Consider the following 16,825-nt stretch of genomic DNA (forward strand, 5'->3'; position numbering starts at 1 on the left):
GCCGCCAGTCCTGCTAGGACGCCCCCCGCCCAGCCGCCAGTCCTGCTAGGACGCCCCCCGCCCAGCCGCCAGTCCTGCTAGGGCGCCCCCCGCCCAGCCGCCAGTCCTCCTGCTAGGGCACCCCCCGCCCAGCCGCCAGTCCTCCTGCTAGGGCACCCCCCGCCCAGCCGCCAGTCCTCCTGCTAGGGCACCCCCCGCCCAGCCGCCAGTCCTCCTGCTAGGGCACCCCCCGCCCAGCCGCCAGTCCTCCTGCTAGGACACCCCCCGCCCAGCTGCCAGTCCTCCTGCTAGGACACCCCCGCCCAGCTGCCAGTCCTCCTGCTAGGACACCCCCCGCCCAGCTGCCAGTCCTCCTGCTAGGGTAACCCCCGCCCAGCTGCCAGTCCTCCTGCTAGGACACCCCCCGCCCAGCCGCCAGTCCTCCTGCTAGGACACCCCCCGCCCAGCTGCCAGTCCTGCTAGGGCAACCCCCGCCCAGCCGCCAGTCCTCCTGCTAGGGCACCCCCGCTCAGCCGCCAGTCCTGCTAGGACACCCCCCGCCCAGCCGCCAGTCCTCCTGCTAGGGCACCCCCCACCCAGTTGCCAGTCCTCCTGCTAGGGTACCCCCCCGCTCAGCTGCCAGTCCTCTTGCTAGGACACCCCCCACCCAGCTGCCAGTCCTCCTGCTAGGGCACCCCCCGCCCAGCTGCCAGTCCTCCTGCTAGGGCACCCCCCGCCCAGCTGCCAGTCCTCCTGCTAGGGTACCCCCGCCCAGCTGCCAGCCTTTGCCTGTGAGGCCTCCGCTTCTGTTCGGACCTTTCCCTGGGCACAGGAGTCCTTGGCTACAGGTTTCTGTTGTGGGCTCCAGTCCTGCCTGGCCTGCCCCCATGCCTCCCGTCACCTGCCTGTCTCCTCGGGCTGGGTCCAGCCTGTTCTGTTGAGGGTGTTGGGAGCTGTGCCCTGGGATGGGGCAATGGGCAGGGATGGACCCCGCTGTGTATCCAGACCTGGGAGAGGATGATGGAGCCACCTGACTTGGGCTGGGCTCCAGCAAAGGCCTCCCTCACCTGCTGCCCACACTAGCCAGGGCGGGCTCCCTGTGGTCAGAGCGGAGGCCAGGCCGTCTGCCTTCACTGCCTTCAGATCTGCTCGGGGGAGAACTGGCTCTCTTCTCTCTCTCCTGGCCTGAGGGACACTGTCTCCCTCTAATAAGCTGATTATTGGGAGCTGTGACTGGCAGCCACCCAAACCCCGAAGCCAGGTGGTTCCTGCCTCCATCGACCCAAACCTCCATGTCTCCTGCCCCTTCCTTTCCCTTCACCATGGGTTTCCAAGTTCTTCCAACGACTCCATGCCTTGAGTGCAATTGACAAAAAAGAGCTGGGAAGGGGCTATCGTGTCAATTCCAGGCTCAGCTGGCTCTAGGTGGAGCGTGATGGTGCTCACTGAATGCAGGATGTTGTTTTAGGCTGCATTAACAAAGGCCTGACATCTACAGCAAGGAGGGTGCCACACTCTTCTCTGCAGAGGTCACTCAACACTTGCGCCCTGTGTTCTGAGTTTTGCACTTTACAGCAACCAAGGAGGGAACAGTGCCGGGAATGGGAGGGAGAGCTGGAAACAGCATTCGGGGAAGCGGCCGAAGGCAAACGGGAGTAACAGGCATGAAACATGGCCTGCCGCAGGGCGCGAGCGGTGCGTTTTGGGAGGTGACCCCACGCTAGGAGAACATCACTGTTCTGGGCTCCTGGGCTCAGGGCTCCTCCCATCACGTCGTCCCCAGCCTCTCTGTGTGTCTGTTCTGGTCCCTTCATTCCTCTGCGTCCTAAGCTGCTTTCCTCTCCCGGTAACCTGTGGTCAGAAAGAGTGAGGTGACCAACTTGTCCCAGTGAGCCTGGGCCTGCCCAGTTTTAGCACTGAGCGTCCCATCTCCTGGAAAAGCCCTGGCCAGCAAGATGGTTGGTTGTCCTAAGAGGAGTCTCAGTGGCCCCAGTCATTTGCCACAGAGACAAAATCCCCAAAACCCTTGATCCCCTATCCTCGAAGTCAGGGAAGACACAGGCTTCGGGACACCAGCCTGACGGACCTTCACCTCTTCATTTCTTCACTAGAGTGACACTAATCACTTAGTGAAGAAAGACTAAGCCAAACCCTTCTGCCACTACCCCCATGGAACATCGGCGGGGTGCACAGCTCTCTCTGAGTACAGGGCAGTGAATTCCTGCTCCAAAGAAGCCTGCCCTCTCGCCAGGAGAACGAGGCATTTTCCAACAGCATCACACAAACGGCCTAAACAGAAGACTCAGAGCAGAGGCTCTGGCGAGGTGTCTCCTGTTACTTTCTTCCAGGCTCAGCCTGACGTTCTCCTGAATCCTCACAGGAGTCAGAACTCCTCAGTCACTCCCTCACTGCCCGTCTGACCTGAGTGAGAGGTAGGAGGCAGGGTGCGACTCTGCAGGCAGGGACTTGGACACTGGATCAGATCGAGGATGAACTGAAACAGGGCTGGGGTAAAAGCAGCTTTCCATAAGACACACCCACCAGTGTGCCACGTCAGTTTACCATTGCCACGGCAACACCCAAAATTACCGCCCGTTTCCATGGCAACGACTTGATGACCCAGAAGTTACCACCCTTGTCCTAGAAATTTCCACATAAACCACCCTTAATTTGCATATAGCTAAAGGTGGATGTGTGTAAGCCTGCAGAACCGCCTCCGAGCTGCCGGACTGGGCACGCTGCCTGTGGAGAGCCCTGCCCTGCAAGGAGGCTGCCTCGGCTGCTGCTGTACCGGCTGCTTCAGCAGAAGTTGCTGTTTAATGCAACCGGCTCACCCTTGAATTCTTTCCTGGGTGGAGCCAAAATCCCTCCTGGGCTAAGTCCCAATTTTGGGTTCACCTGCCCTGCATCAGGTGGACTTCCAAATTTAAGTGCAAATACGGACAGTTCACATCCCAACCCACACACAGATGGCAAACGCACGGTGAAGACAGATGCATCGTTACTGTATGTGCTCCCGTCACTCCAGGAGGCTCTCTCATTGTTGTTGTTCATAAAAACATGCCTCGTGGCGTTGAGACAGAGGTGATGTCACATGTTCACCAAACCTGCGTTTTCCCCTCCTGCGGGTACAAGAAGGCTCCTTTTCTAAATCTCTCTAGCAGTTAGAGGAGTCTATATGATGGAGATTTAGTCAATGGGATGGTCACACAGATTACGCAGACCCCTTCCTAAATTGGCCCCCCAAACCTTCTGTCCCATGTCCTGGTGGAGAACCCCAAAGCCCTCTGTAAATCTGCATTGCACCGTGTGGGTCCTGCATGGCTGGACAAGGGGAAATGATGACACTGCCATCCCGAGGGGCTGCTTGTCACAGCAGCTATTGGTGCTCACGCTGACTTAGGCAGAGATTGGTACCGGAAGTGCAAGAGTGTGGCAACGTATACCTAAAATCCGAGGCACGGCCTGGCTGCCACGTGGTGGGTGGAGGGCCCCGGAGTTTTGTTTGATGAGCATGTCGCCGTCAGTAAGTTGGAAGGCAGCTCCCTGGCACAGCTCTTCCAGCCCCAGGGGAGCAGCTTGACAAACAGAATTTTCAGTGCATGTTTACTTTTATCGGCTGCCTGACTAGGTGTTACAGGAGGAAGAAGAGCTTAGGAAAGAGCTTAGCAAGAGGAGCACGATGGATTAAAGGGTCTAAGAACTGGAAGTCTTGCAGAGTTGGGAAATGCCTGAACACTGTTAGACTCCAGACAGTAGGAGACGAGATTTTAAAAGCACTAAGGTAAGAAGCATCAGTGGTATGTGTGGTTTTGAACACAGTGACTCGGATTGGTAGTAAAGATCCTTCCTGCTCGAGCCTGAAAACGTCAAGGAAGACTTCCTTCAGATGAGAGATGCAGGGAGGCATCCAACCGGAGTCTAATAGGAACCAAATTTCTATCTCAGGGAAGAAGATGCCCAGAAGAAACCTGGTTTTTAGAGTCACTGCAGGAGCGGTTCTCGTCACCATGCCCTGCACTGTACCGTGACTTGGGCAAGAAACAAGCTTGCCTTGTATTTCAGCCCTGAGGTACTAAGATTCCCTGTTAAAAGAGCTGCCATTCCTCGTCTTTACAAAGAGGTGGCCCAGTCGAGGAGAGGAGAAAGCTGCATTCTCCTCCTGGTTTGAAAACGTCCTCTGGGCTCTGCGCCAGGCTGGCCTCCTACTGATTCCTTCAGCTGCACTTGAGGCACACGGTTTGGTTGTCACTGTGACTCATCAGCCTGAGGCCATACGGGTGGGGGGCGGCCAATTGTCTGATTCCTGCAGCTTTACAGGAGGTTGGAAGCCCACCCACTCACCCTAAGATGTGGGGAAGCCAGCAGAGCCTGGGACGATCTGGAAATGTCCCTCTGTCCCCAGGCAGCAAACTGGGCCTTCCAGGGACGATCTGGAAATGTCCCTCTGTCCCCAGGCAGCAAACTGGGCCTTCCAGGGACGATCTGGAAATGTCCCTCTGTCCCCAGGCAGCAAACTGGGCCTTCCAGGGACGATCTGGAAATGTCCATCTGTCCCCAGGCAGCAAACTGGGCCTTCCAGGGACGATCTGGAAATGTCCATCTGTCCCCAGGTAGCAAACTGGGCCTTCCAGGGACGATCTGGAAATGTCCATCTGTCCCCAGGCAGCAAACTGGGTCTTCCAAGATGGGATCGGTGGTGTGCAATTTAATTGGGGTTGAAACATAAACCATCAAATCTGAGAACTGGAAACTAAAGGGCAGCCGCCCTGGGTGATCCTGCCACCCACAACCCCACTCAGTGCCTCTACAGGTCCCAGTCAAAGCAGCTCACCGCTGTCACGAGCAGCCACCAGACCGGCGTGGTCTGGGACGGTGGTGACTGACACTGGAAGAGCTTCCTCTTGTCAAATGTAGCTCTGCTTCTCCATAAAAGCTAATCTTCGAAGGGGACCAAGTGACCTGTATGGCGGGAAGCCCAAGGTTATGTACCCCATGCCGTCAGGAACAGCCTCTGTTGGGCTGATGGCCAAGACCTGCAAGTCAAGGGCAGAACACACACCCAACAACAAAACTGAAACCCGGAGCGGCCGCCACGCAGCCGGCACGCTTGGTTATGACGAACGCTCGGCTCAGGGGACACCTACCCGCCCAGCTTCCAGCGCCACACAGCCGGCACGCTTGGTTATGACGAACGCTCGGCTCAGGGGACACCTACCCGCCCGGCTTCCAGCGCCACACAGCCGGCACGCTTGGTTATGACGAACGCTCAGCTCAGGGGACACCTACCCGCCCGGCTTCCAGCGCCACACAGCCGGCACGCTTGGTTATGACGAACGCTCAGCTCAGGGGACACCTACCCGCCCGGCTTCCAGCGCCACACAGCCGGCACACTTGGTTATGACGAACGCTCGGCTCAGGGGACACCTACCCGCCCGGCTTCCAGCGCCACGCAGCCGGCACGCTTGGTTATGACGAACGCTCGGCTCAGGGGACACCTACCTGCCCAGCTTCCAGCGCCACACAGCCGGCACGCTTGGTTATGACGAACGCTCAGCTCAGGGGACACCTACCTGCCCGGCTTCCAGCGCCACACAGCCGGCACGCTTGGTTATGACGAACGCTCGGCTCAGGGGACACCTACCTGCCCGGCTTCCAGCGCCCATTTCCCTGGGCTGTGTGAGCCTGGATTCTGATCGAAACCTGTTTGTGTTAATTTGTTTATCTCTTTCCCTCCCAGGATTGCTGTCTTCTTTAACATGCGCTTGCTCTGATGAGCCAGAAGGTCCCCAGGTTTTATTTACTTGCACTGAAATCATCAAGCCTTCTACTCAGCTCTCTGAAACGAGCCCATTAGTGGTTCCTCAGTCTGACTGTCCATCGGAGCACCTGGGGAGACTCTGAAAAACACAGATTCAGGGGCCCCATCCCACACCCTTAGAACCAAAATCTCAGTGGGTGATGCCTGGAGCCCTTCCTCTCCTCTGCTGATGAGCTGTGGTAGGGAGTCACACGACAGCCCATCAAACGGAGATGACAACTCGGCCCACCTCCCACTCCATCTCCAGCCTTCTGAGGGACACGTGTCCCCAGGCCCCCCACCCATCCCTCAGAATAAAGGAAAGAGTGATCTGAAACAAGAGCATGTTCAAATTTCTTTTTAAACACAGAATAAGGATCAGGTTAATCACAGCGAATGTTTACAAAAGGCGATGTGGTACTATGACTAAGTCTGTCTCATGAGTGTCACTTATGACACTATATAAACCAAAAGAAAAGCTTGCGCCCTTTGAATTAGTAAGCTCACCAGAGAACTTGTTGAACAAATGCAATGTAAGAGAAAAACCGTGCACATAGAAGTGTTAATTACTGGCTAGGATGTAAGTAAGCAACAGCAGGAAACGCTGGCGCGACGGATTACAAGTCGCCAACAATCAGAGGATGTCCGTTTCCTCCAGTGAGTGTGAAGTGAACACCGATGAAATGCTCAGTGTACAAACTCTAGTAACCTGGAAACCTAAGCGTAAAATTAGAACCTAGAGCTGGAAGTGCAGACATCTACTTCCAGTAATGAGGGGTTAGAAAATAAGGCCAAACTTCCTTTTGAAACGAACAAGCTGGACAAAGTTCAGAGATACTCTTCGTACGCATTAAAGATAATTACCAGAATAAGATTCAGCAGAAATAGAAACCCAGATTAGAGTATTTGTGGGTACCTTTGCCTGGGGTCATTCACCAATCAGAGAAAAGCTTTCAAGGCTGTGCAGGAGTTTTGTCAACTCAGCAGGCTGAGGGGGACCAAGGTGCAGGTTTAGAGCCTCCCAGGGATGAAGTTTCAGGCTAGGAAATGTGCACTTCAGCCTGACAACTACACATATTTGCATCCCAGAGGTGAGGGTCACTTGCACGTAAACCAGCTCTCCCCCAAATTGCAAACAGGTTTTAAGTCATAGGGGTGCACAGACCATCTCCTTGTAGGCTGGAACTGGATATTAACTTCCGGAACATGCCTGGAAAAGTGTGAAACCTGTGTTGGAGGAAGACAAGATATTGCTAGGTTTCAAGTTATCCAAGTCAACCTTTAAAAAGCAAAGTCCGTGATTTCGATGGCAGTCGAGGTGGCTGTGTTAGCGTTCTACTCCTGCACAGCAAATTACCACACACTGCACCCGTTTGTTAACTCACGGTTTTCTGGATCAGGGTCTGAGTGGGCTGAGCAAGCAGGGTTCTCTGGTTAGAGTCTCACAAAGCTGAAGTCAAGCCTTATGCTCAGCTGGAAAATCTGGGGATGCAGCACCTTCCAAGATCATTCCGGTTGTTGTCAGAATCCAGTTTTGTGTGGTTTTAGGAGTGAGGTTCCTGTTTTCTTGCTGGATATCAGCTGGGGGCTGCTCTCAGCTATTGAAGGCCACTCTCGAGTTCTTTCTAAATAAACCTCCACCTTCAAAGCTCGAAAAAATCTATCAAATAATCCTCATGCTGCAAATCTCTCTGACTCCTCTTCCGCTACCTGCCAGAGAAAACTCTCTGCATTTAAAAGGCTGCCATGATTAGATTAAGCCCACCCTGACAATCCCCTTTTTGAATGAACTCAATGTCAACTAATTAGCTGTCTTAATAGCATCTCAAAATCACTTTTGCAATGTAACATAACATGATCACTGGCATGATAGCTTGCATTTATAGCCCTGGGAATTAGAGCAGAAAACCTTTGGGGTTGGGTCGCATTTTAGAATGACACTCCCACAGTGGAGCAAGCGGACTGCAGCACATCAAACACTGGATAAAACGCCTGATGATTTGAAAAGTAACAAAGACAGATGGGAGACAGAACACAACATTTGTGTAAATAACCCATACGGGGAAAGCAAAACAGAGCTCGCAGGCTAAACTCAGGTGCATTGCCTGCTGAAACAACAAAGCCAACATTTTCCCAGAAGGCTTTAAAAGAATCTCGTAACGTAATATTCCAAATGTCCTGTATACATCAAAAACTGCACAAGGGATGCAAATAACCAGAAAAACATAAGCGACTCTGAAGGAAAAAGGCAATCGACATCTCCCAATCCTGATATGACCAGGCGCTGTAAGTATTAAAGACTTTAAGGCAGCTGTGATAACCATGCTCTAAGGAGGACGGACAAACACTCTTGAAATGAATGGAACGCTAGACGTTCTCAGCAAAGAACTAGAAGCTACGAAATAAACCCAATGAAACTTTTACAACTGAACAAGATAACAATAAAAATAACGTTTCCCCAGGGAGAATCAATACCAGAATGCAGAGGACAGAGGAGCCAGTGACCTTGAAGACAGCTCAATAAAACTCTTCCATTTTGAACAACAGAGAGAAACCCCACGGGGAAAAATGGAGAGTTCTGTTTTTGGTAATGTGGAGCAGACATACTTTTACCCTATTCCACTCAATAAATGTGACAGATATTTCTGACCTGAAGAAGCTGGTAATCTGAAAATACCAATAGGCACAGATGGAAAAAAAGGGCCAGTAAAAACCTGCTCTCTCTATCAAAGGCTCAGGATGAAGGTGGCTCAACAAGACAGAAAACTTTAGACAATAATCGCTCTATTCCAGTCAAACGCTGTGACCCACCTCCTCCCCTACAAACGAAGGCTAGATAGAGAGGCTAGATTTCCACCTTTATCAGGGTGTAATGAGGCATCCCAGCAGCCTCTAGTGCTGAATGAGTTGGTATCAGAAAAGGCACTTTCATCTCCTCTGTGCACAAGCAGTAACAAGCAGTGTGAGCAGAGTCTACTTGGGGGGCTAGACTTCCGCCCCAACCCAGCAGTTCTTCGTCACTCATCTCCTTCCCCATTGGGCTGGTCTTGGAGAGACCTAGTGGAGATTCAGGACTTTCACCACCTCCCAGTAGCGATGACTCCACCCCTCCCCATGAGGTGTCAGCAGAAACCCTCGTATGCACAGAGGTACTGGGGAGGTCCCCTGAGGAGCTGGGTCTCCTACACCCACCCAGCAGTAATGAGGAGTCCTAACATTTCAATAATCACATAAAGGTAAATGGCCTAAATGCACCCATTAAAAGAGAGAGACTGTCAGAGTGTATTTAAAAGCCTGACTAATGCATACACTGTCTGTAAGGCCGGCCGCCTCACCGGGAGTTAAATGGACACACTTATCTCTCCCCATGCCGGCCTCTCTATGCTGGCTCCCCACACCCACTCCTATCTGGTCTCTCTATGCAGGCTCCACACACCCACTCCTGCATTCCTCACTCGACCCCTTCAAAATTTAAAAAGGTTGCCAAAGATTTGTCCAACAGCAGGTTAACATTGACCTCCCCAGCCGGTCAGCCCACCAGTAGTCCCGCCTGGCAACCAATGGCAGCTCGCCCCATCAGCACCTTGACTTCCCCTCACCAATGAAACTCTCTGCTCTTTGTTTCCCTAGTAATCAATCAAACCCCCTCACCAATGAAACTCACCAATGAAACTGTCTGCTCTTTGTTTCCCTAAAGACCAATCAATTACCTCCACTCCCTATAAAACCCCACACCCTGAGAAGCCCAGTGGGACTTCTCTGGCCCCTTCCCGGACCACAGAACCTCGCCCGGGAGCTGAATAAATTGGATTCTCATTTTCTCACACTGGCCTCAGTTTCCTCATTTTAACTCGGCATATACCTTACACTGTCTAAAAGAAAATTGAAAATAAACACATGGGAAAATGTATGTTATGCAAGCATTAATCAAAACAAAGCAGGAGAGGTTCTGTTAATATAAGATAAAGGAGACTTCAGAGCAAAGAAAATTACTGGATACTGAATATAATAATAAAGGGTCAACCTGCTAAGAAGGGACAGCAATTCTAACCGCGTGCACAGCAAACAACAGAGCTGCACATCATGTCCTGTACAAATAGGGTGACAATGTTCTGAACCACTGGGTATTTGTTACAAGAAACCACTGGGGGCCAGGAGCAGTGACTCACACCTGTAATCCCAGCACTTTGGGAGGCCGAGGCAGGTGGATCACCTGAGGTCAGGAGTTCAAGACCAGCCTGGCCAACATGGTGAAACCTCATTTCTACTAGAAATGCACACACACACAAAATAGCCAGGTGTGGTGGCAGGCATCTGTAATCCCAGCTACTTGGGAGACTGAGGCGGGAGAATCACTTGAACCTGGGAGGTGAAGGTTGCAGTGAGCCAAAGCTGTGCCATTGCACTTTAGCCTGGGTGACAAGAACAGAACTCTGACAAAAATAATAAAGGAAGAAAGAGAAGGAGGAGGAGGGGGAGGGGGAGGGGGAGGGGGAGGGGGAGGGGAAGGGGGGAGGGGGAGGGGGGAGGGGGAGGGGAAGGGGGGAGGGGGAGGGGGAGGGGGAGGGGGAGGAGGGGGAGGGGGGAGGGGGGAGGGGGGAGGGGGAGGAGGGGGAGGAGGGGGAGGAGGGGGAGGGGGGAGGGGGAGGAGGAGGGGGAGGGGGAGGGGGAGGAGGGGGGAGGAGGAGGGGGAGGGAGGAGGAGGAGGGGGAGGAGGAGGGGGAGGGGGAGGGGGAGGAGGGGGGAGGGGGAGGAGGAGGGGGAGGGGGAGGGGGAGGAGGGGGGGAGGGGGAGGGGGGAGGAGGAGGGGGAGGGGGAGGAGGAGGGGGGAGGAGGAGGAGGAGGAGGGGGAGGAGGAGGAGGAGGGGGAGGAGGGGGGGGAGGATGCGTCCACACCCGCGGCTTCCTCTCTCAACCTCAGGACACACGGCCTCTGCTTCCTGCTCGTGGCTACACAGCCCCACTCCTGCCCTGTTTGAAGGCTGCTCACTTCCTCATTCTCTCCTCCAGAGAGGCGAGCTCTGTCACCATGTGCCGGCTCCTGGAAGAGCCATGGAATCCTTCCATCCCCAACCCCTGGGCAGGGACCCAGCAGCTCACGGAGTTGACCCAGCCTGACCCCCACTACCTCTTCCTCGACAATATCCCGCCTCACCCAGCCCTCAGGACAGCCCGGGCCACCCCTGCCTCCTGGCTCAGGCGCCAGGTCCTGACCTCGGGAGCATGAGGTTTCAACATGAGTTTACTGAGCACCTGTTATCCCCCTGATCGGGAGGCGACCCGGCAGCCCCACACCCATGTGAGGAGCAGGGACTGGACCGTGGGCCCACACAGACCTGGGCTCCCCCAACCCAGGGTGCAGGACCTTGGACCAGCTCTCCGCAGGCCATGCCGATGAGGGCAGATGAGAGCTGCGGCCCCTTCTACTGAGACGGAGACGACTGTGCTGAGAGCCGTGGCCAGCTGTGCCGAGAGCAGAGAGTAGAGATGCTGAGTTTGGGGGACAGCCATGCCGGGTTAGGGGAGAGTCGTTCTGCGCAGAGCGGCCCCCACTCAGGCTCCCCCTCGCCCCCAACCCCGTTTCTCTCAGCCTTCCTCTGCTTTGCCCCATCTCCCAGCCAGATGGCCATAGTCCTCCGGAGGGTTCTTCCAGCAAAGGGAGCCCCTGGATGGAATGCCAGTCCTCCTCGGGCCTCCAGGGAAGAGTGGGTAGTTGTGGTTTCCCCACCTCTGGTTGGGAGGAATGCTGCTGCACAGAGCAGGGTGTGAGGATGGCCTGGGGCTCTGCAGACACCGCAGACCCAGAGAAGCAGAAAATCCAACCTCGAAAGGCCTGGGTCTGGGGTAGGCGCCATCGTCCACCAGCGCCACGCCCCATCCCCACGGACTCCTTTCTCTCCCTCTTTCCCCTTGTCCCACACTCCTTCCCCTGCCTCTCCTCCATGCCTCTGCACCACTTACATGCTTTAGTGAGTAGCTTTTTATTTGAACCATGTTCTCGCAAAATGAATCTGTGTGTGTGTATTTTTAACTTAGGTAAATGGCAGCCTCGGCACCTGGCTCTGAACTCCGCTTCCTCCACCGAGCTCACGTGCGCACGTGTGACTTTCACCGTCACCCATCCTGGTGCATCTGCATTCAGCCCGCACTTTCCACAGCCACGCGCACCCCCAGGCTGCAGCCGCCTCCTTACTCGCGCTTTCTTGGCCGGTGATCCAGGCGGCCTCTAAACCTCCCTCCACTCCCAGCCCCGGTGCCGCAGCGCTGCCGCCCTCCCGCCGCCCCGAACCTGTGCCAGAGTCCTCCTAGCTCACACCAAGGCGAGGACTTCTTCGTCAAGTTATTCTGAGCCTTAATGTGATGAAGTAAAACTGGACGGTTTAGAAAGGCCGTGTCCCAGCGGGGCCGCGCTGGTTTCTGCACTTTCCCGCCGAGTCTTTGCGCGCTCCTGCTTCCTGAGCGAGCCTGGGATTTGAATATCTTTGCTGGCGCTCGTCAGCTTTATGGTGGACAGCAAAACTGTCGCCCAAGGAGACTGCTCCTTCGTAGCTTTCTCCGTGGGGGCTGCTGGCTTTCACTGTCCATGTCTTAGCTCTACACATCCACCTTGGTGGGCTTGAGACATTGCAAACCTCTCTTCCATTCCATTAGCTCTCCACGGCTTTGCCACTATAGTTTTTGAGCTAATAATTTTGGCCTCTAAAGTTTTCTTAGCTGGGTGTGGTGGCTCATGCCTGTAATCCCGGATCAGGTGTGTGTGTGTGACCCATGGGGCTCTGCAGCAGAGAAGACAGACCAGGTGTGTGCGTGCATGTGTGTGTGCGCGTGCATGTGTGCATGTGCGTGTGTGCGTGTTTGTGCCTGTATGTGCATGCGTGTGTGCATGCATGTGCGTGCATGTGTGTGTGTGTATGTGCACAAGCATGCATGTTCTCCCCCTCGGAGCCTCGGTTTCCCCATGTGTAACAATTTTGAACCAGAATCTCAGCATTTCAGGAGGCGGAGGTGGGAGGATTGATTGAGCTCAAGACTTCAAGACCACATGATGAGAGCCTATCTCTACAAAAAAATTAATTGGCCAGGTGTGTTGGCACAGGCCAGTAGCCATAGCTGCTCAGGAGGCTGAGGTGGGAGGATCCCTTAAACCCAGGAGGTGGAGGCTGCAGTGAGCTGTGATTATACCACTGCGCTCCAGTCTGGATGACAGAGTGAGACCCTGTCTAAATAAGTAAGTTTTCTTTAAGAAGCCTTTCGTGGCCCCTAAGCCCTCAAGATACTCTCCAGTCTCTTGGCTTACTGACTATCTACCTTCCCAATCCGGCCCTTTGATCCATGGAGTCCTGTGTCTGTGACCCACAGCTGCGGGGACTCACTGCTGCCCTCCCCATGCTAAGCAAACATCCGCAGACCACATGCCCCTTCTCATTGGATCTGCAGCGCTGCCTTTGGAATTTCGTTCCCACGTGGTGTCCACGTTGGCCGTGTCTCTGGGCTCTTGGTTCTAGGCCATTGCTCTTCTTGCCGGTGCCACGTGGCATCTATTTCTGCATCTTTGCAGGGCGTCTTTCTGTCTCACGGGACAAACCCATGGCCTTTGCCCTTCTTTGCTAACGTTGAGCTATCTGAGGCCTTAACTCCTCCAGCACAGCTGAAGTCCCCAAACACTGTTGACTGTGACTGCTTTGAATTTGTGGGTTCGTCTGGAGATACTCGGCGTCATCCCGACACTGGGCTGCTGCTTCGCAGAGTGTGGCGAGCACGGAGCCGTCCCCTGCCTTCAGAGTCTTCCAGGTCTTGTATCAGAGAGTACATTTTTGCTTGATTCCTAGATACGTAATGAATTCTGTTCCTGTGGTGAATGGCCTCAGAAAATGACATTCTGGGGAAAACATAGGTTTTGGACTTCTGTAGGTCCGATATGTCTAGCAGAAATAGGCAACGTATCTGTCCATCCTACGGGCTGTTTCTAGGTAGATCATTAGGAAGAAGTCAATGACTTGCTAAAAATGGAGCCCAGAAAAACTAGTTCTCTGTTGTCTAGAGTCAGAAGAACTCATTCTTTACACACATGCATGAACACATGCATGCATGCACGCACACACACACGCGCACGTGCACACACATGCATACACATACACGCACATACACACATGCACACATGCACACAGGCACACACGTGCACACACACATGCATGCATGCATACACACCCACATGCACACACACGCACGAGCACACACACAGTCTGTCTTCTCTGCTGCAGAGCCCCACGGGTCCTGCTTCGTGTCACGTCTCGTGCTCCATCCACACCACACCAGGGACACAGGTAGCAGAGCTCAAGCCTGCTGGAACAACAGGCCAGGTATTCAGAGAGTGCTGGCAGAGAGGGAGCCCCATTTCTCCCCTCCAGCCTCAGCGGCGTCTTCTCCTTCCTCTTCCTGGAGTGACTGGGTGGGGGTTGCTACTGAGTTTGAAAGGCAAAATCAGACCCAGCAGACCCAGGCCCTGGCCCTGGTGGCTTCTCTGGAGGACACCTGACTGTGGGCCTCTCTGGAGCACAGGTGTCACCTGCCAGATAAACTCCCTGACTCCAGTTAGTCCCGGCTGCGGTGCCCAGCAGCAGCCCGGGCCAGGGAAAGAAGCGAGAAGCCAGAGCTCCCGTGCAGCTTTGAGTGAGCTCTGCCACGGGGCGGACTGCCCGGCTCGGAGCCTGGGTCCCCCAAGTGTAGCAAGTTTAGACTGGATGGCCTTTCAGAGCCTTCTCTGCTGAAGCGGAAGCTCTTCTCCACCCCTACTCGCTCCCTCACTGGCCCCATGTTCCAATTCCAGAAGTCACTGTCGCCGTCAGCTGGTAACCCCACCACTACTCAGTCCTCAGGGGCAGGCAAGGGACCCCCGGCTCTTGTGTCAGGGTCCCCTTTGGGGTAAGAGATCCTAACTTCTGTAGGGAATGGGTTCAGCAAAGATGCACCTGACCTCTGGGTGGACTTTCCCACTCAAGGCAAAGCCGACCTACAACAGTGCTTAGGAGGTGGGAATGGGAGACGAAGCAGCCGAGGTGGAGACGGGCTGGCGGCTCCTCTGACCGCCCCTGCAGCGCCAGCAGCGCCTTCAGGAATATTCCCGAGAGAAATGAAACAGGCTCCACACAAACCCTCACACAAGCTCGTTCACAGTAGCACACGTCAGTCAGCAAAAGGCCGAGGCGACCCTGATGACCCTCAGCTGAGAAAGGGATGAACACAGTGTGGCCTCCCCGCACAGCGGAGCCCAGCGGCCATAGAACGCAGGGGGCAGAGGTCCCAGCAACGACAGGGCGGGCCCTCCTAACACACCCCACATGAGAAGCCAGGCCACACGTCCCAGGATTCCACTGACAGTGGGCAGATCCACAGACAGAGAGGAGACTCCTTGTGGCCAGGGGATGATGGGAAGAAGGGAGGTAGCGGGGGCGAGGGCCAAAGGGTCCAGGGTTTCTCTTAAGGTGATGAACACGTCCTAAAACTAGAATATGGTGATGGCAGCACAATTCTGTGGCTGTACAAAAAACCATGGGCCTGTGCACTTTAAACGGGTGAATTCAGTGGGCACCATGGCTCTTACCTGTAATCCCAGCACTTTGGGAGGCAAGGCAGGTGGATCATGAGGTCAGGAGTTCAAGACCAGCCTGACCGACATGGACCAATCCTGTCTCTACTAAAAATACAAAAAATTAGCCGGGTGTGGTGGCACATGCCTGTAATCCCAGCTACTCGGGCTGCTGAGGCAGAGAATTGCTTGAGCCCGGGGAGGCAGAGGTTGCAGTGAGCCAAGATGGCGCCACAGCACTTCAGCCTGGGTGACAGAATGAGGCTGTCTCAAAAAATTAAATAAAATAAAGGGGGATTTTCTGTAGCCCAGGATGGCCGGGTGGGGCAGGCCCCACTCTGCTACGCGGCACGGTACCTTCTTCCTTCTCTCTTTTCTCCTTCCCCTTTCCTCTGTCCCAGTACAACAACCTCCTCCCTGCCCAGACCCCTGGGTGGGCAGCAGTCTTGCCTTTTATAAAGTCCCCTACCAGCTACAAAAGGTGAGGTGCTTCTCAGCCCTCTTGAGGGCACAGAGGGCGAGAGTGAGGACGTTGGGCAGCGACAGCCAGAGAGACAAATTCATGCTCGGAACCGTTTGGAGGTCAGCCTGGGCCTCGAGGCAGCGGTACCTGGGGCCCCGGCAGGAAGCGTCCCTCACCCTGCGGCTTACTTTAATTTCCCGAGATAATAACACCGGCGCCGGGTATCTGCCAGGCACCTGAAGACGGATGGCCAGTGTTTGCAGGGTAATAGTTTGTGTCAGAGTAAATTGGAATTTATACCCCAGGAGGCAGATAATCCCCTTTAGAACTCTCCAGCCTCCCTGGGACTGGAGGCGCTTTCACAGCCTGCTGGCTGAAGACATAAACAAAGACAGCTCCTCGGAAGAACCCTGCTGGACTGAATCCTGTTTTTAATATCTTAATTGAGTCTCCAAGCCCGAGAACACGGTGGCACAACCACGTCTCCAGCCTCCACCTCCAGCTCCGGGTAGGACAGAGGTCACTGTCACCTTCTGGAAACCCGGGGCAAACAAACCAGGAAGGAGGGTCGGTTTCGGGGCAGGAGCCATTGCCGTTTTCTCGTGGTGGTTGTTCGGGTTGTTTAGCTTTGTGTATGTTTTTAACACTCATGAAAAGATGAGAGAAATCCAGGTGCATGTTCTCACCTGAGTTACGTGAGTGCTTCCCAGCATCCCAAATTCTTGTACTGCTTTTTGCTCCCCGAAACCAGCTCACAGTCTGCTTTGCGCTTGATTTAAAGGCGCTGACAAGCTGCTCTCCTCGCCCCAGCGTGGCGGCGGGACTGGATTGGGACTGTCATCTATAATGCATGGAGTCAGGGCTGGGAGCCGTGTTGGATGTGTGCGTTATCCGCTCCGGAGCGCTGTTCCCAGAGCCATTGTGCAAACGTATTTACTCTGCATAAAAGAATGGGATGAAGCTGCAAAGGACATTTGTTCATCGAAGTGGATTTAAT

Source organism: Aotus nancymaae, unplaced genomic scaffold, assembly GCF_030222135.1.
Source record: "Aotus nancymaae isolate 86718 unplaced genomic scaffold, 86718_ANA_hifiasm-v0.15.2.pri h1tg000158l, whole genome shotgun sequence".
Taxonomy (NCBI): Eukaryota; Metazoa; Chordata; class Mammalia; order Primates; family Aotidae; genus Aotus; species Aotus nancymaae.